Below are 26,832 nucleotides of genomic sequence, written 5' to 3'. Positions count from 1 at the left end.
CCACTGTGAGCCAGGGCTCCACGGTCTAGCCCTATAAAAGACCAAATCCTGCAGTCCTTACTCAAGCAGATGTGCCATTGAAATTAGTGACAGCATTGCACAAAGTGATGTAAGACATGCTGGCTCCTGAGAAAGATATTTGGTGCCACTCTCTGCGTTGGGTAAATGTTCATCGACAAGTAAATATTTCCAGATATCCCCTGCTGCTCAAACCTGACGACTGATTTTTCACCTGGGAAAGCCACTGCAGCTACTTGGCAGTGAATCAATGGCAAAAAAGATTTATAGTCTGCACATTTCCTGCCTCCCAAAGTGAACATGAATCTGAACAGCAGGAGGCTGTTACATGTCCAGTTACAAGGGGAAACAGACTATGGAAAGAATCCTGTGCATCCAAGTGAAATCAGAAGCAAAGTTACCAAGAGCAAAACTCTCTGTTGGAATTAGTTAGAATACTGAAATGATAATTTGTTGCCTTCATCCAACTGAGGAATACTCCTGGACACTTTTGTAATTTGAACTTCATGTGTCTGTATGGATTAGCTGAACTCCAGAGATTTAGGGCTTGATTCTGATCCCATTTATGCTGGTGAGTTTGACACCAGTGTAACCACGCTGGCTTCAGTAAAATGACACCTGATTTATATCAACATAAGTGGGCTCAGAACCAGGCCTTAGAGCAGAATCCAGAACCCGTTGTTGTCTGGAAGGTGACTGTGAGGATGTGGAACAAGACCATTTTCAGTGAGTAAAATGTAGAGAATTCGGGGGGAAAAAGAGGCTGTTGTGACAGCTCATATGCTTTGAGGGTTTCACAAGCTTTTTCATAGAGTGGACACAACTTAATAGAGAGAGAGAGTGAAATCCATGAAGCTTCTTAGTGCTTAGACTCAGATTAGGCACCTACATCCCATTTTTAGGTGCCTAGGCCCCGCACTGTGATCCACAAAATTCCCTTTAAACAAAGCCCTCATTGGCTTATAGCTTCAACAAGAGAGACTGGAGATTGGGGCCCTGCATCACAATGTCCCATAGCCCAGTGCTTAGAAATCTCTCTCCTAAGAGGTGGGAGACTCTGTTCAAATCTTTTCTCCCCCCTGTGTCAGGGAGGGGGTTATTAAATGTAGATCTCCCACATTCCAGGTGAGTGCGCTAACCACTGGGCTAAAAGTTATAAGGTGGCTGCCACCCCATCTCCTTCCGCCCCCTCCCTTGTGTTTTGTGTGGAGTGAAGCAGGCACCTGACCTAAGACCAGAGGAAACTTCCTGTTCATAGATTGCTAAACAGAGGTAGGCACCTCCCTGCAGCCTGGATTTAGGTGCCTATCTCTGAGATGGGTGTGGGGTATTGCACATTGATGTCTCCCACTGGCTAGCTTATGTGGAGAGCTGGCTAGCAGGCTGGCTTTTGTGGATCGCATTCTCAGGCACCTATCTCTGCCCACTCGAATAGGAGATTGGGCACCTAACTCAGCTTTGTGGATCATGGTGGTGGTCCTGTGATTGGTCTAGGCACCCAAAAGTTGGGTACTGTGATGCTCAGTATTGCAATGCCTAGGTCCCTTTGTTTTGTGGACACCACCCCTGCCATCTGGGCCCATGTGGACCCAGCTCCCTTCCCATTTAGGTTTATACATGAGTTTATATTTACATGAGTTGTAGGAATTGGGTTTCAGCAGGGAAAATATATGTTTGTATCATGGTTTTACTTCTCTGCCTCCCTAAGGAACCACGCAGCCCTGTTCTATCTGGAGAACATGCAGGACCTGGAACATAGTGGGCAAGGCCACGGAGTGCAAGGCGTGTGGTCAGAAGGTCTATGAACTACTACTGTACAGATCTCCCAGCCAAATTCTCTGCTCACGGTTCTACAGGGGCAGTGGCCACTAATAAAGCCAGTGAGTTGGAGGAGTGGTTGCACAGGTACCCCTTGCCACAGGGTTGAAGGGAAGAGTCCATCTTTCCTTCTCCTGGGAAATTCTCTAAATAAGGCCTGCTTAATTGGTGTTCACAGGGAAGCTTGGTGATGAAGTCATTGAAACAGTTCACTTGATGAGAACTGCCCTTTAAAACACATAGAGACTTTGTTCCTCTCCCGGCTCACTGCTTATGGCAGAGGTGTGTTGTCCTATCCATTACTGAATTAGAGGATGTCCATGCTTGAGTGTTAAATCAAGGAATGACAGAGCAATTCTAGTAATGAAAATGACTTTCTGAGGGAATATTGTAACCAGGGCATCATGTCAATAATGAATGGGTGTAATTCATGTTTAACGGATATTTGTGATGACTTCCATTTAAAAGCCTTGCTCTGTAATTGAACTGGAAGTTGTTAACATATTGCGAAGGTCCTTGTACACATGCAGACTTCAATGGAAGTGAGCACCAAGCTCATTTAAAGGGGCACTTTACAAAATGGATTTGTAATATATCGTCTTATTACTGTGCATGTTGTCTGACTAATGTGTACTTCTCTGATTTGTGCTGATTCCCACTTACTTTTAAATTAAAGGGTAATGATGGAATCATAAGAATTTGAGCTGACAAAGACCTATTATATATGTAGTCTATTCCCCCTGCAGTGTATCCCTGACTGCTTCAGCCAGTTCTTTTTAAAGGACTCCAGGGAGGACTCATCACTTCCCTTGGGAGACAGTTATACACCCAAAGAGATCTCCCTGACAGGAAGTTTGTCTTCAGACTTAGCCTAAATTTTCCTTTACTTATTTTCATTCCCATACATAAGTTACAGTTATCAGGCTGATCCAAAGTCCTTTGACATCAGTGCGCTTGGGATTGGGTACCCTGTGCGCTGTAGGAATCCAGTTGCAGAGGAAAAAGAGGATGTAAATGACTGGTTTGCTTCTGAAGCTTATTGTGAGACACTTTTTTGGCCAGCTGCTGCACAAACCCTGAACTCTGCTCTACAGGGGCAAGCCCAAAATACGGCTTTGTCCTACCCTTGGAGCACTATGAATCATTACTTTCTCTCTTTCAGGTTTAAACACTTCATATACATGTAGAAAGATATCACTTTCCCCTCTTTTGCCTTTAACCAAGTCTGTGTGTATATTCGTGTGTATACAGATATATATAGTGTGTGTGTGTGTGCGTGTATATGTGTATGTGTATATATATACACACAAGTGTGCGCACACACATATATATTGTGTGTATGTATATAGTGTGTGTGCACACGTGTGCACACACACACACATCTGAAAAGAACATTATTAACGCTGCAAAGTCAATCATTCAACAGTTAGAAAATGCCAGTATTAAGGCTGCCCTTTAAACTTCTCTTTGCTAACCTAAATAGAATGATCTCCTTCAGTCTTTTGGCTATAAAGCATGTTTTCCAATTTTATGAACAGTGTCATAAAATGTTTCCCATCAGTTTGCTACTTTGCTGTTACAAAACATGCTTGAGTGATCTGAGCATGTTCAATAACATCAACTGAAGCTGCTGCCCTCACTCTGCCTTAAGTTGCCATCAGAATTTGCTTTTTGCTGTGAACAGCCACTAAAATAGGCGAGCAGAGGGGGAAATCAGAGGGAAGGATGGGCAGATGGTGTACAGGGGGACAAAGGGCTTGTCTTCACTACGTGGGTAAGTCGACCTAAGTTACACTACACCAGCTACGTGAATAACATAGCTGGAGTCAACATAGCTTAGGTTGATTTACCCTGCTGTGTTCACTGCGCCATGCCCACGGAAGATGCTCTCTGGTTGACTTCCCTTTCTCTTCTCGGAGAGCTAGAATACCAGGGATGACCAGAGAGTGCTCTGCCATTGATTTAGTGGGTCTTTGCTAGACCCACTAAATTGATCTCTGCTGCATCGATTGCAGCAGTGTCGATCTCCCCGTAGTGACGACCAGCCCAAAATGTGTGCAGAGGAGGGTCAAACTGGTGTAGGCAGGAGCAGGAGGGAGCAAGTAGGCAAATTGATGTGAGGGTAGTAAATTATTGCAGGGAAACCTTCCCATGAGAATTTACTACCCCTGGACCAGGGAATGGGCAAAGGTAAATGGTAGCAAATTTTGACAGGGCAGAAAATACAATAGCTAGATATCAGTAACTGCTACTAGTGTCAAACTGTGATGGCTAACAATTTGTGATAGTATATCCACACCCCTCTAGAAAAGTTAGTTTGACAGGACCTGTTTTCATAATCCCATGTTGAATGGTATTAATTATATTACTCTCCTTTAATTCTTTATGAACTGAGTCCCGTATCAACTGTTCCATTATTTTGTCTGAGACTGATGTCAGGCTGACTGGCCTATAATTACCTCGGTTGTCCCATTTACTCTCTTAAAATATTGGCACAACATTTGCTTTCTTCCTGTCTTCTGGAACTTTCTGAGTGTTCTAAGAGTTCTTGAAAAATCAACATTAACAGTTCAGAGAGTGCCTCAGCCAGCTCTTTGAAAACTCTTTAATGTAAGTTATTTGGACCTGATGATTTTAAAATGTCTAACTTTAGTAGATGATGTTTAATGTTGTCCTGAGGAACAATTAGAATGAAAAGTGTTTCTTCTTCATCATCATCATCTGATATGACTATGTCTTCTGCTTTTTTTCCAGTTTAAGAACAGAAATATTTATTGCACATTTCTACCTTTTTTGCATTATTATTGACAATTCTGCCATTTCCATCTAGTAATGAACCAATCCAATTATTAGGATTCTTTTTGTTCCTCATGTACTTAAACATTTCTTATTGTTCTGAACTCTGCTGGGCATAGATTTTTCCTTTTGTCCTTTTTCTTCCCTTATCAATTTTCTATAATTCCTATTCCAATTTATATTCATTACTATCACCTTTCCTTTTCTTCCATTTGTTATGTTGTTGCTGTTTGTTGTTTGTTTTGTTTTTAATCCCCACTCCAGGTTGGTTTTTTAACCACTGTGCTCATTACTATAAAATCAAATTGTTTCACAAATATTAATACATTTATTTTCACAACACCCCTGTGAGATGAAGAGATATCATTATCCCCATTTTACATACGTGGCTATTCTCACACAGAGAATAAGGTCAAACGTATCCTTTTATTTAGGATGCCCAATTGGAGAGAGACAAGCCCTGATTTTTCAGAGTGCGTAGCATTATGTAGCAGTTAATATGTTCAAAGCATAGTTACCATTGACTTCAGTTGCCGGTGTAAGTATTTCTGCAAATCAGACCCCAGGGTCTCAAGTCAGGGATACAGAAAATGAGGAATACACAATTCATTACCACCTGTGAAAAGTCTGGTTTAAGTCAGTGGTTCTCAAAGCCTGTCTGCCGCTTGTTCAGAGAAAGCCTCTGGTGCGCCGGACCAGTTTGTTTACCTGCTGCATCTGCAGGTTTGGCCAATCGTGGCTCCCACTGGCCGCGGTTCGCCGCTCCAGGCCAATGGGGGCTGCGGGAAGTGGTGTGGGCCAAGGGAAGTGCTGGCCGCCCTTTCCGCAGCCCCCATTGGCTTGGAGCGGTGAACCGCGGCCAGTGGGAGCCGCGATCGGCCGAACCTGCGGACGCGGCAGGTAAACAAACTGGTCTGGCGCGCCAGGGGCTTTCCCTGAACAAGCAACGGACTGGCTTTGAGAACCACTGGTTTAAGTGACTTGCCCAGTGTCAAACAGAAAATCTCTGGCACAGGCAGGGATACAATCCATTGCTCCAAGATAGCATTCAGCTGCTTTAACCATGACACCCACTACTTCATTCACTACCCACCTTCCAAATGCTGTGTATTGGACTTCTCAGTGTAGGAAATATGTCTTGCCTGTCTGCTTGCTGTGTGGGCAAAGGTGTGAGGGGAATCAAGATTGAGGCTATTACAATGTGGAGATACAGTGAATTTCTCTCTCGTGGAGATTTTCTCTCTGTTCTGTCCTTGTTTTCCTTTATTACATCATCTATGCTGAACGTGCATGTTTTGCTCTTTGGGTATGGAAAAAAATAACACCTGCTACTCAGTAGGTCTTCATCTATCTAGTCCTGAGGTGCTTATAATCTGAAGCTCAAAACTCGCCATCCTATTCTAGGTTCAGTCTTAACAGTGCTGGTGTAGAAAGGGCCTTTCTACTTCCTTTCTCCATTATGTGATGCTATCCAAATTAGCAGTCTTTTTTGGCTGATATGTGGTATCATAAACTCCTGCCTGAAGTAGGCCTGGTGGTAAAACATTTTGGAAATGTGAAAGTTTGGTGCTGCAAAAATTGCCCAAAACTAAATGGATTTTTTAAGTGAAGAAATTTACCACCTTTGCATAACTCTCCAACCATGCAGGCTCATAGAAGGAGAGTTAGAAGAGTATCCAGCTGGCCCCAGAAGGGTCTTAGTCTTGGTAAATACCCATGCATGATCCCACCAGAAAGTTATCTACATGGTGCATCAGTAATTATTAGCACACTCCTTTTTATTTGTTTACCCTTTGGAAATTTGTCTGAATAGTTTTGGTAATTTATATATAGGTATATATTTTATCTAGCTCTATAGATAAGTGTTTGTGTGAATTTGCAAATTAGGGATGTTCCTGATTGACAGCCCTGGAGAACAAGGGAAATGGGGATGCAAGGTTCCCTGCCAATGGTCTTCAGTCCTGGCCTTGGAGGGACCACCACTTGGGATGAAAGGATAATTCAGTCTTCATGTCCCACTCACTCCTTGACCCTTCTCCTAGGACTGCCAGCATAGATGCCAGTTTGTGAGATTGGTGTGTGGGCACATTTCTGCTAGGAAATGAACTTCAACCATCCAATCATTTCACACAGGCTAGATAGTAACACCTTTCAATCATTACTAGAACCAGGACCTTGGCGCTGAGTGCCCCTTGCTGTCCTACCAGTCCCATGCAGTCATCTGGGTTTGCTTATTTTGTGAACTGTGATTTCATGTTGCAGTTTTGTCTGGGGAGCGGTGCATAGCAAGGAAGTATTGGAAGTGGTTTTATTTTCAAGAATTAAGGTCCCTAAGGAAGTGTTTACTTATTCTCAGTAAATTGCAGCGAGCATGAGTATATTCACTCTGGCCACTTTAGCATTCCCCTGTACTGTCTTGTTGCCTGTACCCCCATTACAGCACAATTCCCCACTAATCCCAACTTCTGGGATACGATGATGACTCCCCCTCCTCTAACTTTTCCCTACCCGCCACTGTTGCAATTTGGAGAGTTCCCTTTACCCAGCTGGAAGCCACCTGTACTCTTCCTGCCCAGCTATTTTCTGCTGATGGTCTCCTCTTGAGCATGCAACTCCTCTGGGCTCCATGCCAGGAAGCACCCACCCCATCTTCTGCTGCCAGCACATGCTGTCTCCTCGCTGCTGCTGCTGCTTCATGGGCTGAGGGTGAAGGATCCATCTATAGGTGAAAGTGGCTCTCAGGGATGGCTAGGGGGAAGAAGGAGTGATGATTTGAGGAATCTATCTGTGTTCAGCTTATGAACACTTCCCCTCTCCCATGAATATCATTCCTGACTCCTTCAGGTGACCGGCTGGAGATCTGAAGCATGAGATTTGATTTTAGACATTGTCTCAATGCAGAGTTGCAGGAGTTATGGATGTGTTGAGGGAAATGCAGACCTTCTTGTTCTCTTCATGGCCCATGAAGAGGGGGAATGTGACATGGGCAGGAGAGGGTTTTATCATCTTTCCCTGGAGTGGAAGCCTGGGACACAGATGCAGGATATATGGATAGGGTTAGTATATCTCAAGGGGATAATGACTTGAAAGTACTCTGTGCTTACACAACACAAATCTGACACATCCCAGACTTGAAAAGATCACAGACTAAATAAAGCAAGAGAGACAAACAGGAAAATTCCATCTGATATTCTCTTTGTTGTCTGAGGGCAAAAAACATTCATTGCATTGTCCCTGATGGCGTCTGATGGGCTCCAGTCTCTTTCTCTCTTTCTCACCCCTCTTACTATATGTATGGACTGAGGATGCATGCATGTTGTTAGACCTGTGTAAACAAATTGCATGATAATATCCAAAATGTGAAGCTCTTCCGGATATTGACTGTGTCTCTGCTTCATTATTCTGACTCCCATTGAAGGTGGTGCCATCCCCAATAGTAATAGTAGGGGGAAGAGTTGTTGACTTTCATTGGCCCATCCTGACACTCCATAACTGATCTAGAGGAACTGGTTGGAGTAATGAATTTTCTGGTGGAACAAAAAGTTTCAAACATTTCTTTTTGTTCAGAACTGTTGAAACATTGCATTTCATTTCAGTTTGATATTAAACTGCATCTGCCTATGGTGCAGCAGTGCCCCATGGGAGTTGTACTTTCAATGCCTCTTGCATCCCATCAAGATTGGATGTTTTCTAGAGGATATGCACTAAGAATTATTTTCGGGAAGGTCTATGGCCTGTGTTACACAGAAGGTAAGACTAGCTGATCCCAAGAGTCCCTTCTGGGCTTGGAATATGAATCTGTGCTCCTGTTCTCTATTATAGACTTGGGTCCCTGGCTAGACTCGTCTCCCACAATGCACCCACAGTCACATGACTGTTGTGATGTTCCAGATGAGTGAGAAGTCAGATAGCAGTTTATCATTTACCTTTAGGCTAGGCTGGGGACACAAATCCCCTGAACTACAACTCACATGAGTACATGATTTAGCTGAATGTCAAACTGACTTAAAACAAAACATTTCCGTTTAGTTCAGCAAACTGAAATATTTCATTTCAGTTTTCCCAATGGAAAATTTCAATTTTGCAGACCGTTGAAAAATCATTTTGACAGGAAATTCCCAACCAGTCAGTTTTATGGGAAATAAAACCCCGTTAATGACATGACCAGGTTCATTTAGCAAACAGGAGAAACACATGTAACCATTCCTGCCCAGAACAGACTCAAGAGTATTGATGGATTTGGGATAAGAAACAAATATATTCTCCTCCTCACAAGCTGAATAAATAGAATGCCCTGGTTTGTGAAAACATCTCCTGGAGTGGAGACATAAAGCGGCAAAACCTTACAAGTGTCTGTCAAAACCAGCTTGGCAGAATAAAGATGTATCTCATGATAGCAGTGACAGGCTGTCAGCGTTGTGAGAGGCCTTGAATAAATCTCTATTTTCCAAACATCATTTCTCAGAAAACCAGGGACATAAAAGCAACAGCGACTAAAACAAACAAACCCATCCTCCTAAACCTCCGAAGTTCTAAGTGAAAAGGGTTAATTCCTTTGCGTGTACACGTCTTTTAGAACTTATGTTTATATCCTCCGCATCTTTGATTTCTGACCTATCCTCTTGGCTAAGGGCTGATACACCACCTTCTGGAGCCAGTCAGTGAGTCTCCTGTGTCAGCTGGAACATGGAAGAAAGGGTTAGTTAGTAATAATTTCGATTCTGGAGTGTGATCAACATGTAGGACTCATTACTTTCTTAGTATTGCATTTAGCCTGGGTATATCACGCTATATCTCCAGCCAGGGCAAGATGGGTTGTTTTTCACAGGAAATGCCAGGGATGTACATGTTACTTACAAGAAAACTGTTAGCAAATTTAACATGCTTTTAAGTCAAGCACTCAAAAATTAGAAAACTGCCAGAATTAAGGCTGGCTGTGCAATTTTAATTTTGCCCCTTTATTTATTTGCATTCTTCCTTGCCCAGCCATTCCCAGTTTCTGCCCTCACTGCTACTTGTCCAATCTGTCTCTTTCCTTCCCCTTGGCCTCAGGTTATGCCCCCCTGCCCACGTTCCCTAGTCCCAGTGGCTCCCAGTTCCAGTTTCCCTCCCCAGGCTCCTTGTCCACTCTGTCTACCCCTCACATGCTCCTTGTCCTAGTCCCCTTCCCACACCCTCCTCCTCTCCCACCATGTTTTTACTTAATCCCCCTGGTTCTCAGTCCAGTCTCCTTTCCCAGCAAGTTCCAGTCTCCCGCATGAAGCACCTCATCCAATCTCAGTCTCCCACCCCACACCCACTGGCTCCCAGTTCACCACCACCCCACTGTTTCCATCTTCAGCTCCTGGTCTCCTTACCCAGCCAGACATGGTCTCCTGTATAGCTTTCAGTCCCAATTTTCCTTTCCTTCCCCTCCAGTCTCCAGTCCCAGTATCCCCCACAAGGCTCTTTATCCCAGTCTACTGCCCCTGCAGATCTGTCTCTTTTCCCCTCTGCATTTGAATTAGGCAGCTTCCTTCTCCACACTGCCTGGGCCCAGTAGAAGGGGAATTTAGAGCACAAGAAAGACAGTCTCCCTACTCTGTTCTGGTGTCCAGACCCAATCCCAGCCCAGCCCAGAGCAGTAATTGAAGTTAAAGTCCTGCTGAGCCTTGGGCTGGTGCATGCTCACTGTGAACAAAAATCTTCTGAGATTTTAGCTGCTACTCATACTCTACTGAGCATGTGTGAAGTGACTCGCAGCCAGTGGGACCTGCTGTCGGCTGAACCTGCAGACGCGGCGGGTAAACAAACCGGCCCAGCCCCCCAGGGGGATTACCCTGGTGGGCTGCGGCAAAATAACATGTTTTCCCCTAGCCTCATTCTTGGAGATGGTTGAGCAGTTTCAGCTGAAATTTTCAAAAACCATTCAGCCTGAGACACCCGGCTTGGAAAATTGCAACCCAAATGGTCTGGCAAAGTTTTACGCAAATGAAAGTAGTGTCTTCTAATGGAAAGTGTGGGGTAACCTTAATAATTGGTGCTATCAGGTCTGCCTACAGTAATGCTGTTACGTAGTGCCCATCTTGAGTGCAGCTCTGCTTATACTTGAAACCAAGGAGATGCTGCAGTATTAAATCCTTTTGAAAGAGAATGGATTTTCCCTTAATGCTACGTGGAAAAAACGGGCTTCGGTCCCTATGCCAAAATGAGTCTCCTTGAATCCATAACTTGCACCTTGGTTTGGAATAAACTACCACTGCCTCTTGAATAACCCTGTGCTTCCTTTTGGATTCCTGTTATGATCTGTTCTGCATTTAGATACTTGGGGTTAGTCCAATTGTTCCCACCCCTGTGTATTTTTTAGGTTTACATCCAATGTGGCTTTAAATGTTTGTACTTGCTGGTTCTGCCTCACTGTCTCTCAAACATTTGAGCTAATTGCACACTGGGGTAACTCCTGCTCCTACTGAAATCAGGGCCAAAATTCCCAGTGACTTCAGTGGGACCAGGATTTGGCCTGACGCATTTAATTAACTTTTAGCATGTTGTTTCATTTGCCCACCATAGCTATTAGTCATCAGCATGCTGCCATCTGTTTAGACAATGGGGCCTTGTTCTTCATAACCCGTTGCTTAACTAAGAAGGCATTGTTCCCTTAGAACTTGGCAGGAACTTTAGGCCTGATTCTGATTTTGCTTACATCCGTGTGAATCCTGAGAAATCTCATTGATATCAATTGTGTTACTGCACATTTAGACCAGTGCAATTGAGATCAGCATCCGGCTTTGATTTTTAACCTGTTTAAGGAAAGTTGTAGTGCTCACAAGAGGCCTGTTCAGAGAGAGGGAATTTTTCCCTCTGTGTGCGGGTTACGTACACAGAGCATTAAATCTTACCCTTTTCATTCACTGGGTCCCTGAAGGCCAACACAATGCCTAATTGCCTTGGAGAATGATTGATGTTCACTTTGAAAGCCAATGTGCAGGTGGAATGTGTGTTATAATTTTCCATTCTTTAATTTATCTGCTCTTAACAGCTGATTGTTGCTTTGCACAAGGGATTGCGAGAAGCTTTTCCAAAGGAAATATTTGGATAAATAAAAATTTAAATCACAATTGCATGATGGAAAGGTCTTTTGTTTGGTTCTGCTTTTTATTTATCTTTGTACATACAAGTTGGAGAGGAGGCAAGGGGGTGGTAAAGGGCCCTTGAACCACAGTCAAATGATGGTGTGAAATAAGTGGTATTCTCTCTGTGCCAACACTAGAGACAGAGGTGAGAAAAATAACTTCCTCTTGTAGCCTTTCATTGTACTGAATGGACCATGCATGGTAAAATAGTATTAAAAACCAGAGCCTGTATATTCCTCTCAACCAACTGCACCAGGATTTACATCTCTGTCTCCCTGAATATCTCTGTAAGATTATAATTTTAGGGTCAAATTTTCAGGAGTGCTCTGCGCCCAGCAGCACACTTTATTCTCAGCAGAAAAAGGCATACAGGAACCAATGGTATTGTATTTCCTTGACCTGATATCCTGGATGCCAAACCTATATGCAATCTCCTCCCCATCCAACTTGCCAGGTACCCATCTTCACTTGCTTGCAATACTTTATCAAAAAGCCCGATATACCTGCCTGTAAACCTCTGACAAGGGGCTCATCGTACCATCCAGCTAGAACAGAGAAGAATCAGATACTTCAAAATATCACACAAGTTGGATAAATTCAAGGTTTCCATGACAATATGATTTAGTTTTGTAGTTACCACATAACTAAGGAGCTATGTAAGTTTGGGTGACAGCACAATGTTGTTTTAGCTAGGCAGAGGAAAGCGTATTATGTAGCTGGTCCTGCGTCCTGAAGCATTCAGCATGCACACACACAATGATCAAAAGTAGTTTTAGGTCAGAGTGGAGTAGGATACCGTTTTTCTACTCCATGGGAATTATTAAGATTTCAAACATTTTTCCATTCCCAACTTGGAAAAAAGAGTCAAAATCTCTAAAAATGTTCACAAAGTGAAAATCTGAAAAGATAGCTCCAACCAGTTTTTATTTTATTCCCATTTTTTGTTAGAAAGTAACTTACATTTTGAAACAAAAAGTTGTTTTAGCCCCTCCCCGCAAAAACTGTGTATTGTAAAACTTGGCAAAACTGACCCTTTCTGGTTTCAATTAATTGGCAGTTTCTGACAAAAAATGTTTAGTAGAAAAATTCCCAAGCAGCTCTATTTTAGCTGCATAAGAGACACAGAACCAAGCCTCAAAAACTAGAAAACACACATTGAGTGAGTAAAATCGTAGTATGGAAAGTAGAGTGCTTTGAGTACAACAGACAGAAGCAGGAGGTAGGCATTACAAGGTGAGGTAGGGCTTGGCTACACTTGCAAGTTAAAGCGCAATAAAGGAGCCCCTGGCGCACTGGCTCACTCCCCGTCCACACTGGCGAGGCACGTAGAGTGCTCTGACTCCGCAGCTACAGCACCGCTGGTACTCCACCTTGGCGAGTGGAATAACATTTGCTGCGCCCCCACTGGAGCACTGCGGCACCAGTGTGGACGAGGTGTTACATTACTGCGCTCTGATCAGCCTCCGGAAACGTCCCATAATCCCCTTAAGTCAAGTGGCCACTCTTGTCATTGTTTGGAATCACTGCAGGGATGCGGAAACGCCGTTTGAAAGCTTCGTTTCTGACAGCCGGCTGCTTATCTGCTCCGAGACAAAGCAACTATTACTGTGGAATGTTGTTGTGCTCTGGCCTGTGTAATTAATAGCCAGTGTGTCCCAGTGAATGTGATTTGGTGACATTATGGACAGTGACTTCCAGGCTATCATGCCTCTACAGATTGTAGAAGAGAGATTATATTCCTTTGTTTTAAAAATGTAGGAGAACTTGAGGAGGAAAAGAAGGTGGGTGGGAAGCATATTTCTATCTAGTTGCAAAAATAGATGATATAAGTGGAACATGAACAAGGTCTCCCAGGAGTTGTTTATGTTATAGCAATAGGAGGGAAAGCAATAAAATGAACACTTTAGCACTGTCAGAACAATTTATCATATAGCAGATGTGAGTGTATTACAGTATCTGCAGATACCTACTTCCTGTATCCACTTGTGGAATTCCCAGAAACCTACTTTTCTATGATATTGATCCCTGTGCTACTTCCATGATGGGAACCAGCATTTTTCCATGTTTCACTATTGGATTTATTAGAGCTTTGCGGATATCAAATATCAATCATTTCTGCAGGCAAGAAGTGATAGTTATGTTTGGAAAGGGGTGTTATCTAATCTTAATGATTGGTATCCATCACCCATCTGAGAAAAAGATGCTGTTTTGTTGCATGATCAAATGACATAGAACAGAGGGAAAGAAGCAGGAACAGACACAGCAAAATTTGAATTCCTTTGATTTTTCTCTTTCATGCAATAGAAAACTGAAAATTTCATAGCCATGGTGTAGATCAACATGTAACAATAATAGAGCACTTGTTTCAACTAGGAGGTTTTTTATTTTCCCAGTCAATCATATTTATGTTTCTGAACAGCTCGTTAGGCAAGAAACAAGAATGTGAATCAATTGTGGTAACTTTCCTTTCTGTTTGGTAGCTTTAAAGGAGTAGAGTGATTTTAGGCCGAGATGGTAGATACAGAAAACTTTTTCATCTCTGTGCTCTGCTAACATTTAAGTGCTTGAGAGGGAACAGGTAAGTGCTTCTGCCGGTGAAGACTGTGGGCTGCGTAGCTTCTCCAGGGCAGATTGTTAGCTTGGAAAATGGTTTTATAGATCTAAAGTATTTCTCTTTGCAAGCATTTCAGAACCCTTAAAACCCTGGGCACACCCTGGCTGAAGTGTAGTGATCAAAAATCTGATGAATGCCTGAGGCTCTTAAAATGCTTTAGAAATACAGATTCATCCTTACAAAGTCCATGTAAGGTATTTTATGGTTTTGTTGATGAGGACCCCAAGGCCAAGAGATATTAAGTGACTTGCAAAGGTCACACAAGGAGTCAGTGGCAGAATTGGGAATAGACAACAAATTGTAAGGCTAGGTTTGCACTTGGAGCGGGGTTTCAGCATGATAGTTCAATGAGAGCTAGCATGAGTATATCTACTTGAGCTGGGAATCACTCTCCCAGCTCCAAGTGTAGACATATAGTCACAAGATAGACACAAGAGCAAGCCTACATTCCTGGCTGCCCAGAGAAATGTGTAATGTATGAAAACTATAATCAGTTGTACGAAAACATTAGAGACAATAATGTATGCCTCAGTGCTTTTTCTTTTCTTTTATTACATTTTTCCCTTTGTGTGCACCAGGAATCCCAAATTATCTTGCTTTCTAACAAAATCTTTTTTTTTTCCTCACTAAGAGAGATTCACTGTTTTAATCTTGCTGCCAGTGTTGTCTTTGTATGGAGTTTTTGTAGCAAGAATTGATTTGTTTAATTGATGAATAGCTTTTTAGATGCTGTTTTTTGTAATCCCAGCTATTTATCTTTTGAATAATTACTCTGTTTGTAATTATGTTAAGGGATTAATAAAAAATAAACTGGGGGGAATTAAACAGGTTACATCATGAAGATAAAAACCAACAAAAATTCTATTTATTCCACCTTTTTGCAGAAGGGTTTCTGCTTAAAAACTTAATCTTTAATTAAATTTATATATTTTATTTATAGCTCCTTTTATTATTTTTCCAGAACATGCTGACACAGCAGTGGTTTTGCTAACAGAATCTATGGAATTGCTGTAATAAATATTATAGGGAGAGAAAAGAAAAAAATCTCTGGACTATTTCCCCAACTGTTAGCAGTTTCAGAATGCAATAGGGTTTGGCCACCATGAATTCATGCATTGTATATGTGATTGTAAAATCATCATGGTGAAAATATATTGCCCTAATGGGTCCAGAATTGGCACCAAATAACAAAGGCAGAGCTAACAAACAAGGAGAGAAGTTCTTGTATGTTGGCACAGAGCAGAGCTGAAGCCAGATGTTCATTAAACTTCCATTGTCCCATCATGGAAGTTCAGTTTTTTGTGGGCTTATTGGGGCTTGCCTCTCTGTGTGTTTGTTAGGACCGTATCAAACTTGCAATATGTGTTAGGCAACATAAATCTATACATATATATTCTTCTCCATCATCAACAAAGTAGTGGTGGTAGTTCTGGGTTATGCAGGGTTTTGTGTAGCACCTGCTTTGACAGAGAGGGAGCTGTGTGAGCAGAAGGAGAGTTTATTCTTAGCCTTTGTCTCTGATGAGAGGCAAATCGAGTTGCTCTGTGGGAACGGGGCATTGGTGTTGGACTAAGATTCCTCGAAGAAGGAACAGGTAGATAGTAAAGAGCAGAGGGCCCAAGATTCCAGCCTTGTGGGTCTCCTCCACAAGGAGATGTCTTGGAGGGGGTAGAGATGGAGACAGAATGGTTTTGCAGATAGGAGTGGAACCCTCAGAGGAAGCAATCAGAGCCACCTGCAGAGGTAAAGAGTATGTTCTTGTTGCAAAATATCACTAATTGTCTCCTATGCTGGGCAGTCTAGTCAGAGAGGCCAAGAACTTAATAAGGCTGTGCTTCTCTCTCACCCCTCATGAAGGATGTTTGACTAGTGAGGTGAAAGTACTCTTACCATGGGTTCCAGCCCCTCAAGGTTCAGATGTGGCAGGCAGTTAATGAGGTCCTGTCCTGGTATCCCAGCCACGGGAGGACTGGAGAACAATTAAGTCTTATCTGTAAGGTCAGAACTTTTATTAGGTGTTCTATAATTTTAGTGAGCTAGTTCACCAAGTGGGTTTACTAAAGCTAGGACAGCCTTTCCCTCCCCCTTTGAATAACCAAGCCCTAAATGTTTTCGCTCTAGAATATTGATCTCTTGTACTTTCCCTTTAAATCCAGGCTGGCATAGATTGGTTCCCTCTAATTCTCTGCTTTTTCCCTTTTTGTCTCATTTATGTTTTTAAGAGGCATTTGTCAAACAGGCAGCACGAATCCACTTCTCACTGATGGAAACTATTGTCTGCAGGCTTGCCTTCTTTCTACTTGTAGCTACCAGCTGTGAACTCTCACCCGAATGGTAACTTGATTGACATGGAAAAAAATCTATACAGCTAAATAAAACATTTGAGAAGAAATACACCCCATTCCAGATACCTGAGAATGGAAACAATGTGAAACATTCCAAATTTATGAAGGGCCATACAGCAGGTTTGCATACAAACATATAATTTAGTGACTCATTATATCCTGAGTTATATATAAAACACACGGAGAGTGAACTATCCCCAACTGTATAAAATAAGACTATTTTTTATCAAGGGTTTCCAGTGATAACAGTTACTCCAGTGGTTTGTTCATGTCATCAGAACCCAGAAATAAAAATTATAGTTTATAATATGTATACTTTGGGTGTATTTTATTATTTCACAATAAGTAGACAGTAAGACACCTAATGGAAATTTACGTTACACAAACACCTGATATAAATCTCCAACTTTGTTCAGTCACTTACATTCCCTCCTGTATGGCTCAATATATTTGTTCTGATGTTCTGCAAATATTACAAAATTGAAATATCTGGGTAGTCTTGAAGACATTTTTCAGGAGGAGAAAGAAATAATGGCTTGAGGACTGATACTTTTGCTCTGAAGTCAGTGAGAGTTTTGCCATCATTCGTAGAAGGATTTGAATCAGTTCAGAGAAACTGTCAAAATTCCAATTTCTTGGGCCCAGATCTTGCAAACACTTACACACATGCTTAAATGTATATATATTAGTAGTCCCATTGGAATCCATCCCAAAGTTAATCACATGTGTAAGTGCTGGCAGTCTGAATAAACCTCAGTTATCTTTACATTTACAAACATGAATTATTGAACTTTTCTAAACAGTCAGAAAGGATTGGTTTGAGTATTGAGTATAAACTCAGGTAGATTTTTGTTGTATGTAAATCGGTTTGCCCGTACTTCATAATAGGTGCATTTTCTTTTCAGCAGTCAGCTGCACAATTTCAACGGGGTGTGCTAGGTTTTGTTGTTAACAATAACTCTGTTTTGCACTTTTATAACACCTTTCATTGTAGGGTCTCAAAATGCTTCATAAATGTTTACTGGTCAAAGCTCACAAAACCCCTATGAAATAAGTATGATTATACCTGATTTATAGATGGAAACAATAAGGCTAAGAGAGATTAATTGACTTGTCCAAGTGGCAGGTCAGACACAAAACCTGGAACTATTGATTGCCATTCCTGGGTTCACTCTCATAGCTAACTCTTCCTTCCCATACTTAAGTATGCTCTCTTGAGTAGTATGACACTCACTAACAAGTGACTTGATGCTACTATGTCTTCAATTCACCAAACCATCCCTAATTAGCAAAATGTCCTTTACTTTCTCATTGACTTAATGGGACTTATGCTCATGTTTAACTTTAAGCTTAAATGCTTTGCTAACTCAAAGCCGATTAGAGCAGTGGAAATCAGAATGGAACATGGAGTAGATTTTTTTTATTGAAGAAAAAGAGGCCCACTAAATGTATGCACATTCATTCACCAAAATTTGCAAGCCACGTTAATGTCAGCATATGCAAAATGATCATTTAAATACCCACTAGCCCATAAAGTGCTAACAACAGAATGCAGGTCTCTGGCCTTTACCCACTATGTAAAAATGTGTCCCTACAGGCTAAAGTAAATGTTTTATAGTTATAGGCTATATGTAAAGTATATGTTTGCTTTTCTACTTTCCAAGAATTGGATTGTTGAGAGCTGAACATCTAATTGGGAGTCCCGTATAGTGCATATATTTTATTATGATCACACAAATGTTTCATTATATTATGGGAGAGTCTATAGAGAAAATGATCTATGCATGTACAAACCTGATTTACATTCCTAATGGTCCCTGCCACAAACTGACCTAGCCCTAGTTGAACTACATATCATTACACAGAGTATAAATGTTGGTTAGTACAGTTGACCCTGTTATGACCTTGTACAGCTTCTCTGCTGGAAAGGAGAAATAAAAAAACAATAGAAAATGAATTACATGTATTGGGCTTTTTTTGTCCCCAGAGAAGACTTTGATTTACCCTAGACTTATGACAATATCATTAGAGTACTTGACCACTGTTAAAATTAACAGATGGCTATTGTTCCGAAAGGGAATATTTCAAGCAAATAATTCCACTTAAAAATATTTAAAAAGCACATTTTTGCGGTTTATGCTATTGGAGGTTATGGTGGCATGTTTGATTAATGAGGTGTTTTATTGGTGATGCAAATAATGTGTAATGTCTTAAGACCCATATGTTGTAGATTAGAGAGGTATTAAACTTACCTTGGCACAAAGTGGAGAATCTAAAGTATCCCTCTGGTAAACTATATCATTCTGGGGTGGGGGGATATGTTGGCATTGCCTATATTTATGCCTTTGATAAATTACATGTCATGTTTACTTAGTTTTAGTACCCAATCAAAATCTGTTACTGTTCATATTTTTGCTACTCTTTATTTATAAAGTTCTTTCTGCTTTTACACATTGTATTTGCAGTGATCATCAGTTCCCATATGAAAACTGGCTGTGACAGCAGATTGAAATATGTTTGACAGTTATGAACAAAGATATTATGGAGCAGGAAAAAATGTCAAGTTTTCATAAGAAAGTCGATATTGAGCTTATCTGAAATGGTGCAAACTGTATTAGAGTTGGAGGGCATATGAGCACAGTAAGAGCTGTGCAAAGCATTCCCAGCAGAACCCAAATCCACACAAAATTTACCAGGTTTCAGCTTTCATGGGAAACTTGCAACACTGGTCAGTGTTTGCTAAAAAGGATTCAGGGAGGTTTCCGGAACCTTTTGGCAAATGTCAGCCAAGAATTGAACTAGCACTGCCTGGTTTATGATTTTAGATGGAAACCATGTGAAACTCAGTGAACAAAACCAAGTGAACCTCAATGGTTTGGGCTGAATTTTACTTTGAGGTTTGGGATTCTCTTGAAGCTGAGAATTTGAGTGAAACTAGGAAGGTGAACTGGAGCCTTGTACAAACCCCAGTGAAATGAACCTGCCAAGTTCCATGTGACTCCATCCAGGCATGCATTCAAAAACTAATTATTCTTATAAGTATTTGCATACTTGTTGCAGGGCCAAAGGTGACCATTTCTCACGGTGAGTGCAATTCCAGACTAGAACTACCCCTTAATGGAAAGCCATTGCTTCCTTTTCAAATTTCATCTCTCTCCGCCAACAGAGTGGGCCCAGTCCTGCTCCCTTTGGTTTTTTCATTGACTTTAGTTTGCCTTGGTTACCTGGGAAACCACCTCTCTCAACATGACTGTTACTACTCAAGATGGCTGTGTTGCACCAGAACTGTCAGCCATAAGGGTAAAACTCAGATACATAGAGGGCAGTGCTTTCTTGGCAGCTTACACATGGCTGTGGAGTTTGATCCCAGACACACATCAGAATGACTGGCCGTCTCACTTCCTTCAGGACACAGTGCAAAACACGTTGCTTTCCCACAGAACGAACAGAAAATACACCTTTGTGGGGAGATAAACTTAAAATGAATAATGTATCTGGAAATATTTTTGTAAATGTCTAAGATTCTCAGATACCATAGTAATGAGTGAGCGTAGACCAGAAAGACAGGATGGTTGGGCCCAGTACATACAGTAGTTGCTAGGGATGAGGAGACTGTTTGCCAGAAACTAGTCCATGGATTCAGATAAACATGAACTCCTGTGTCTCCAGTACAGCTCTCTGTCTTGGGTGGGGGATGGAAAGGTGGTTGGACTCTTTTCTCCTGTCACAGGGAGGGATAAATTACATCTCCCTATGCCAGCCTGGCCTGTAGCACCCTGTGACTGTGTTGATGGGGTGGTGCCCCTGGTGGCCACTCAGGACACAACTCCCCGCTACAGGTCTCCACTGGTATGTCTGTCTCTCAGAGGTCCAGTGTAGTGATGCTTTTGTAACCCGCACACCTTCTGGGTGTGGTGTTCTGTTCCATCTAGTGGCAGCGAGACCACTTAGAGAGAAAGATAAAATGAGTCTGCTCTACAGCCATAGCTAAGAGGCAGTTGGCTTTTAGCTCATGCAGTAGAGGCTCATGCACTAAGCTCCAGAGGTCGCAGGTTCAATCCCGTATGCTGATGACCGGTGTCTGTCAGCATTACACTTTGGCCCTCCAACCAAAGTACCCTTTTAATCCTTTCCCTTTTGGGGGGTTAAGGTTCAAAGGTAATCAGGAACAAAACACAACTCAAAACATGTTCATCCCACAAAGCTTTGGTGGGGCCCTGCCCTTCTATTCAAGTTGGTCTCACAAACTGTGCTTCTGGTGATTGCCCTCCAGAGTCTAAGTATCCCTTCTTGGAGGGCTGATTTGGCTGGCAAGCGAGTTCCATCTTAGGGCTGCAACCAAGCTTCTCTCATCAAAAGAAGCAGAACTGTTGTACTTCTTTCTTGGTCGGTCCCAAATGGGGGTAGGTCTCCTTTTAGCTGTCTTCTCCATGCCTGACACTGGCTGCAGATCTAGTAGGGTGGGATCACATAACCCTTTCACAGCCAGTGTAGAGCCTTGGGGTATGTCCCTCCCCTGGCAGCTCCCCTCCATTCCGAGAGAAAAAAATGTGCATTTTGGTGAGCCCTTGTGGCCCTGTGTTTGACTTGGAACAAGAAGGGCTGTAGGCAGTGATGAGCTGCCAAAATCTTAACAACGGGTTCCCTCACCCCACGAGGGGGTCGTTGCCCACCCCCGCCCCCTGGGACTCCTGCCCCATCCAACCCCCCTGCGTTCCTTGATGCCTCCCCCCCCCCCCCCCGGCAGGACCCGTGCCCCATCCACCCCCTTCCCTGTCCCCTGACTGCCCCTGAACCAGGCAGGAGGGTCTCATGGGCCACCGTAGTGGGTGCCCACCCCACCCCTAAGAGCCAGAGGCACCTGCCGGGGGGCGAGGTGGGGAGTCCTGGCGGTGCTTACCTGGGGCAGCTCCCAGGAAGCATCCAGCAGGTCCCTCTGGCTCCTAGGGGCAGGGGAGCATACCTAGGGGGGGAGCAGGGGGACCGGCCGCTCCCCCACTGATCACATCAAAAGTGGTGCCCCACCCCCGGCCCCAGCTCGCCTCTACCTTCTCCCCTGAACCCACCGCCCCGCTCTGCTTCTCCGCACCCCCCCCTCCCCCCTGCTTCCTATGAATCAGCTGTTCGGCGGGAAGCCAGGGAGGACTGAGAAGCAGGCCGTGGCTTCCTGCTCAGGCCGAGGGTGGTGGAGGTGAGCTGGGACGGGGAGCGGTTCCCCTGTGCGCCCCCTCCCCGGGTTATCTGCTGTGGCACGGGTGGCCCTCCTCGCGCCCCCCCGCCCCAGCTCACCTCTGCTTCGCCTCCCTGGGCCTGAGCGGGAAGCCGCTGCTTGCTTCTCAGCCAGCCCCAGCTTCCCACGTGAACAGCTGATTCGCGGGAAGCCTGGGGCGGGGGCGGAGAAGCAGAGCGGGGCGGCACATTCAGGGAAGGAGGCGGAGGTGAGGTGAGGTGAGCTGGGGCCGGAGGTGGGGCGGGGAGCTGCCGGTGGGTGCACCCACCAAATTTTCCCCGTGGGTGCTCCAGGGCTGGAGCACCTGTGGAGTTGGGGGCTAAGGCGCCACTTTGGGCTGTTTAAATTTAGAAGCCCTTTTAGAACTGGTTACCCTCGCGGAACAACCGGTTCTAAAAGGGCTTCTAAATTTAACAACCGGTTCTAGCCAACTGGTGCGAACCGGCTCCAGCTCACCACTGGCTGTAGGGAAAGGTACCACCTCATGATTCATTGGTTAGAATCCTTCATGACATGAAGCCATTGTAGCAGGGAATGATCTGTAACCAGGTGTGAGGCAAACCTGCAGCTGGACCAGGGCTGCTCATTCAGCTACAATGACTCACTTCTTCAGCAGAGCCTGCAATGACTTATCTGCAGCTGCCTAGCCCTGGGGAAGGCCTGGGTCAGATGATCCCCCAAGCACAGGTATTTGACTCTCGCTGACAGAGCCACAAGTTAGTCTGCGCAACAGCAACACTTGGCTAGGAACCCTCCTGCTGCCTCACAGTGTGAGACTCCTAAGGCTTCCAGCCTGCCTGCTCCTGTTCCTGCCCCAGCCTTGCCTGAGCAGTGCCAGCCCACTTCAGCCTTGCCTGTGCCCTAGTCTGACCTGCTCCAGCCCTGCACCTTCCTGACTCCCAGACTTCTGGATTGACTCCAACCCAGCTTCATCTTCAGCCTCCTTCCAGATGCTGACTAGGATCCTAATTTGGCTTGTCTACAGACTCTGACCCTGGTTCTGACCCCTTGGCCTGTCCCTGGACCCTGGTTTCAGTGTGCCTTCAGCCCAGTCCCAACTCTACATCCATCTTCGACTCTTGCTATGTGTTAGTGACCACCGCTCCAGGCAGCCTGACTGCTTAGAACCCAGATCCCGACACCAGGGTGAATTTATTGCTGAGAAGGTAGTATCGGAATGTGTTCACAACTAAGGCATCTTTTCCATCACAGAGTGGGCCTTTTCTCTTGGGAACAACTTTTGGCTGAGGTAGAGGATGGGATGTTCCTTGCCCTTGACCATCTGGGACAAGACTGCCCTCAACCCCATGTCAGAGGCATCAGTCTTTAGGAAAAATTCCTTGGAGAAATCAGGGCTGCATAAGGTGGGCTCTCTGCACAGATGAGCCTTGAGGGTTGTGACACTGGCAGACCAGACCCTAGGCCTCAACTGAACACTGACAAATGCATGGCTGGAAACCAGTCTGGCTCACCTGTGTGTTAGTATTGCTAAAACAGGTATTAGTTTTATAAAAATGTTTAGTGTTTAGACATAATGAAATGCTTGTAAATTGCTGCATTTATTAATCTCACTGATAACATCTGAATCCCATGTTATAAGGTTATATTGAGTGTTTGCATTGTAAACCTCTGGAACAGTGTAAATCACCAAACAGGAAAGAATAGAGGTGGATTAGGGGTTTGTGGGGCCCTGGGCCAGAGCAAGTGGGTCCCTTCCCCGCCCCTTCCACCTGCAGTCCCCTGTACCTCCCTGTCCGGAGCTCCTGCTGGGGAGCTGGGTCGGGCATGGGGGCTTTCCCTCCCTGCCTGGTGCTGCTGCTGGGGACTGAGGTATGGGGCCTTCCCCTGCTCTTCAACAGGAGCGCTGAACGGGCAGAGCGGGTTGGGGTGCAGATTTTTCCAAGGGGCCCCCAATTGTCTGGGACCCTGCTGGCCCAGTGGGTAATCTGCCACTGAGAAGCATTTACTAATGTAAAATGCTGGCTTTCTACAGAAGGTGTTGGGTCCTGTCCACCATGAAGGCCCATTGAAGCCAAATGAGCTATTGTGAAACATCAAAGAACAAAGACTTTGTTAATTGCACTCCCCAACCCCACACACCCATGAAGAGGAAATGTGCATGTGTACTCAGCCCATCAGCTTGAACTCTGGGAGAAGGGAATAAAAATTCCTGACAAGTAACTGGATCTTTATGCTGCTTGGACTCTGAGGGGCAAAGATCTCTAAGCATAAGCAAGGGACCCCCAGCTGCTTAGACTGGGTTTGCCTTAAAGGACATATAGATCTTGCTTATGATAGAACTTCAATCATCTTTTGGAACCTCAGGTTGTAACTCATTTGTGTGTGTGTTTACTTGGTTTAACCTTGTAAATAACTCTCATTTCTTTTTCTCAGTTAATACATTTTTAGATAGTTTATTACAGGCTTGGCTACAAGTGTTGTCTTTGGTGTGAGATATAAGGTGCAACCTGAATATTGTGATTTTTGGTGCAAGGAACCATCTATCACAAAGGCAAGCTTGCCTGGGTGGCGGGATAGATTGGAATGCACAAGGGGACTGTCTGTATCTCCATGTTAACGCTGTTATAGTGCCTGAGGAGTTCACACTTGATACTTGTTGGTGAAATCTAAATATAGAACTCACAACCAGTTTGGGGTTTGTGCCGTGCTTCTCCACAGTCTGCCCTGAGGTTGATACTTGCCCTTTTGAGCCCCTCCGGATAGCTTTACAAGGCTTCACTGGCTTCCGTCCAGTGGATCTTTTTTGGGCTATTGTCTTTGAGAAGATTGGTGGAGGTGGGTCGCAATAGATGAGAATCGCAGTATAAACTGGAGGTAGTAGCCTGCCAGTCCCAGAAACATGTGTATCTCCTTCTTTGAAGTTGGAGTGGGGCAGGTCCTTAAGACCTGGACCTTGTCCACCCCAGGTTGTACCTGGCCCTTACCCCAAGGTATGCCTCAGGTAGGTTGTCTTGCCTTTGCTTGTGTGGCATTTGATGGGGTTTGCAGTTAGCCCGCTCTTTTTGAGGGACTGGAGTACAGCAGCTACCTGCTTCAGGTGGTCCTTCCAGCTCCAGCGATAACTCACAACATTGTTGAAGTAGGAAGCAGAATAACTACTGTGGGGCAAGAGGACTTGGTCCGTTAGCCACTGAAATGCTGCTGGAGCCCTGGATAAGCCAAACGGTGTGATCTGGAAAGGCCATTGTTTCTTGAGACTTCGGTGTGAGTGGAATTTGTCAGTATCCTTTTGTAAGATCCCAGCAGATCTAGTAGCTCATCAATGTACAGCATGGGTATGAATCAGATTTAGATATGGCATTGACTTTTCTAAAGTCAGTTGAAAATCAGGTTGTCTCATATGGCTTATGGACCAGCACAATTGACTCTGCCAGTAGCTATAGGATTCCTTGATTCCCGCAGTGGCCAGGGAAGTGGCCATGGACTTTCTCTAACCAGTGTAGGCTTAATTTGGATATGGTGGGAAGTGAGGTGGGTTCTCCCAGGCTGGGTAGAAAATACCATTAAGAAGGCAGTGCTCAACCATAGGTAAGGCTACAATTTAGTCATGGGTATTTTTAGTAAAAGTCATGGACAAGTCACAGGCAATAAACAAAAAGTCACAGCCCATGACCTGTCTGTGACTTGTCCTATATAAATACCCCTGATTAAAATTTAGGTGCTCGGGGCGGGGGCTCAGCTGCTAAGGAGGAATCCATGACTTCCGTGACTCCCTGAAAGACTCACAGCCTTAACCATAGAGCTTGGACCATCTGCTCCACCTTGAGGTTGTCCCCTATACAGACCATACTAGAGCTCGAGGTGTTGGATATCTGCAGACTTAACTCTTGCTCTGGAGGATAGGGAGCTATAAATAGGCTTGCCTAGGCCTTCCATGGCTTTAGATTGAAATGGTAAATTTGTTTGCTTTTCTTTTTGTGCAGATGCCTAATTTCATAGTTCACTGGCCCCACCTGGTGGATAATCTGGTAATGCCCTGCCAGAGTTCCAGGAGTTTTGACTCTGAGCTAAGGAGCAACAAGAGTACCTAATCTCCAGTGGAAACACTCTGAGGCAGCCCCTTTATTATAGGTTGGTTCTTGGGTGTTATATGAAGATTCTCCTTGGCAAAGGACCTAAGGCCTCTGTTCTCTCACAAAGAGTGAGGATGTATTGCACCATTTTGTCAGCTTGGGAAGTCTGTTCCTCCCACATTTCTCATATTAAGTCCAGAATCCCCCCAGTTGTCTCTCATACAACAGTTAAAGTGAAGAAATACCTGTAGATGACTGCGGCACCTCCCATACCTCAAACAGGACAGGGGGGAGTAGTTGGTCCCAGTGATGAGTATTGGTGGCAATGAATTTCTTTAACATGCCTTTGAGAGTCAGATTGAAATATTCTACCAACCTGTCAGCAGACGGAGGTTTCCAGGGACTGAGTCTTTAGTAGTCAACACAGTTTTCTGAGTACTTCTGATGTAAAGTTGGTTCCCTAGTCTGTGCACTCCTATGGCACTCTTACCTGGGCAAAGATCTTCATTACCTTGGTTGCAATAACTTTGGCTTTTATGGAGTATAAAGGTATGGTCTTGGGATATCTGGTAGCATTATCCACAATACCCAGCTGCTCTTTTCTTGAGTGGTCCAAACATATCCTTTCCAGTCTTCTCAAATGGTGTGACAACCAAGGGGAGAGGGACCAATGGAGCCTTCACCACTCTCCAGGGTGCCGTTAGTTGGCACTCCAGGCAAGAGGCACAGAAGCACATAACCTCTTTATATATTCTGGGTTAGAAAAACCAGGTCAGGATCTGAGCAAGGGTCTTTTCCTTGCCCAGAGGCCCAGCACATTAAATGGCATGGGCCAAATGCAAGATTTCTCTGTGGTATGGTTGAT

Source organism: Natator depressus, chromosome 6 (genome assembly GCF_965152275.1).
Source record: "Natator depressus isolate rNatDep1 chromosome 6, rNatDep2.hap1, whole genome shotgun sequence".
NCBI classification, from domain to species: domain Eukaryota; kingdom Metazoa; phylum Chordata; order Testudines; family Cheloniidae; genus Natator; species Natator depressus.
This window is presented reverse-complemented; position numbering follows the sequence as displayed.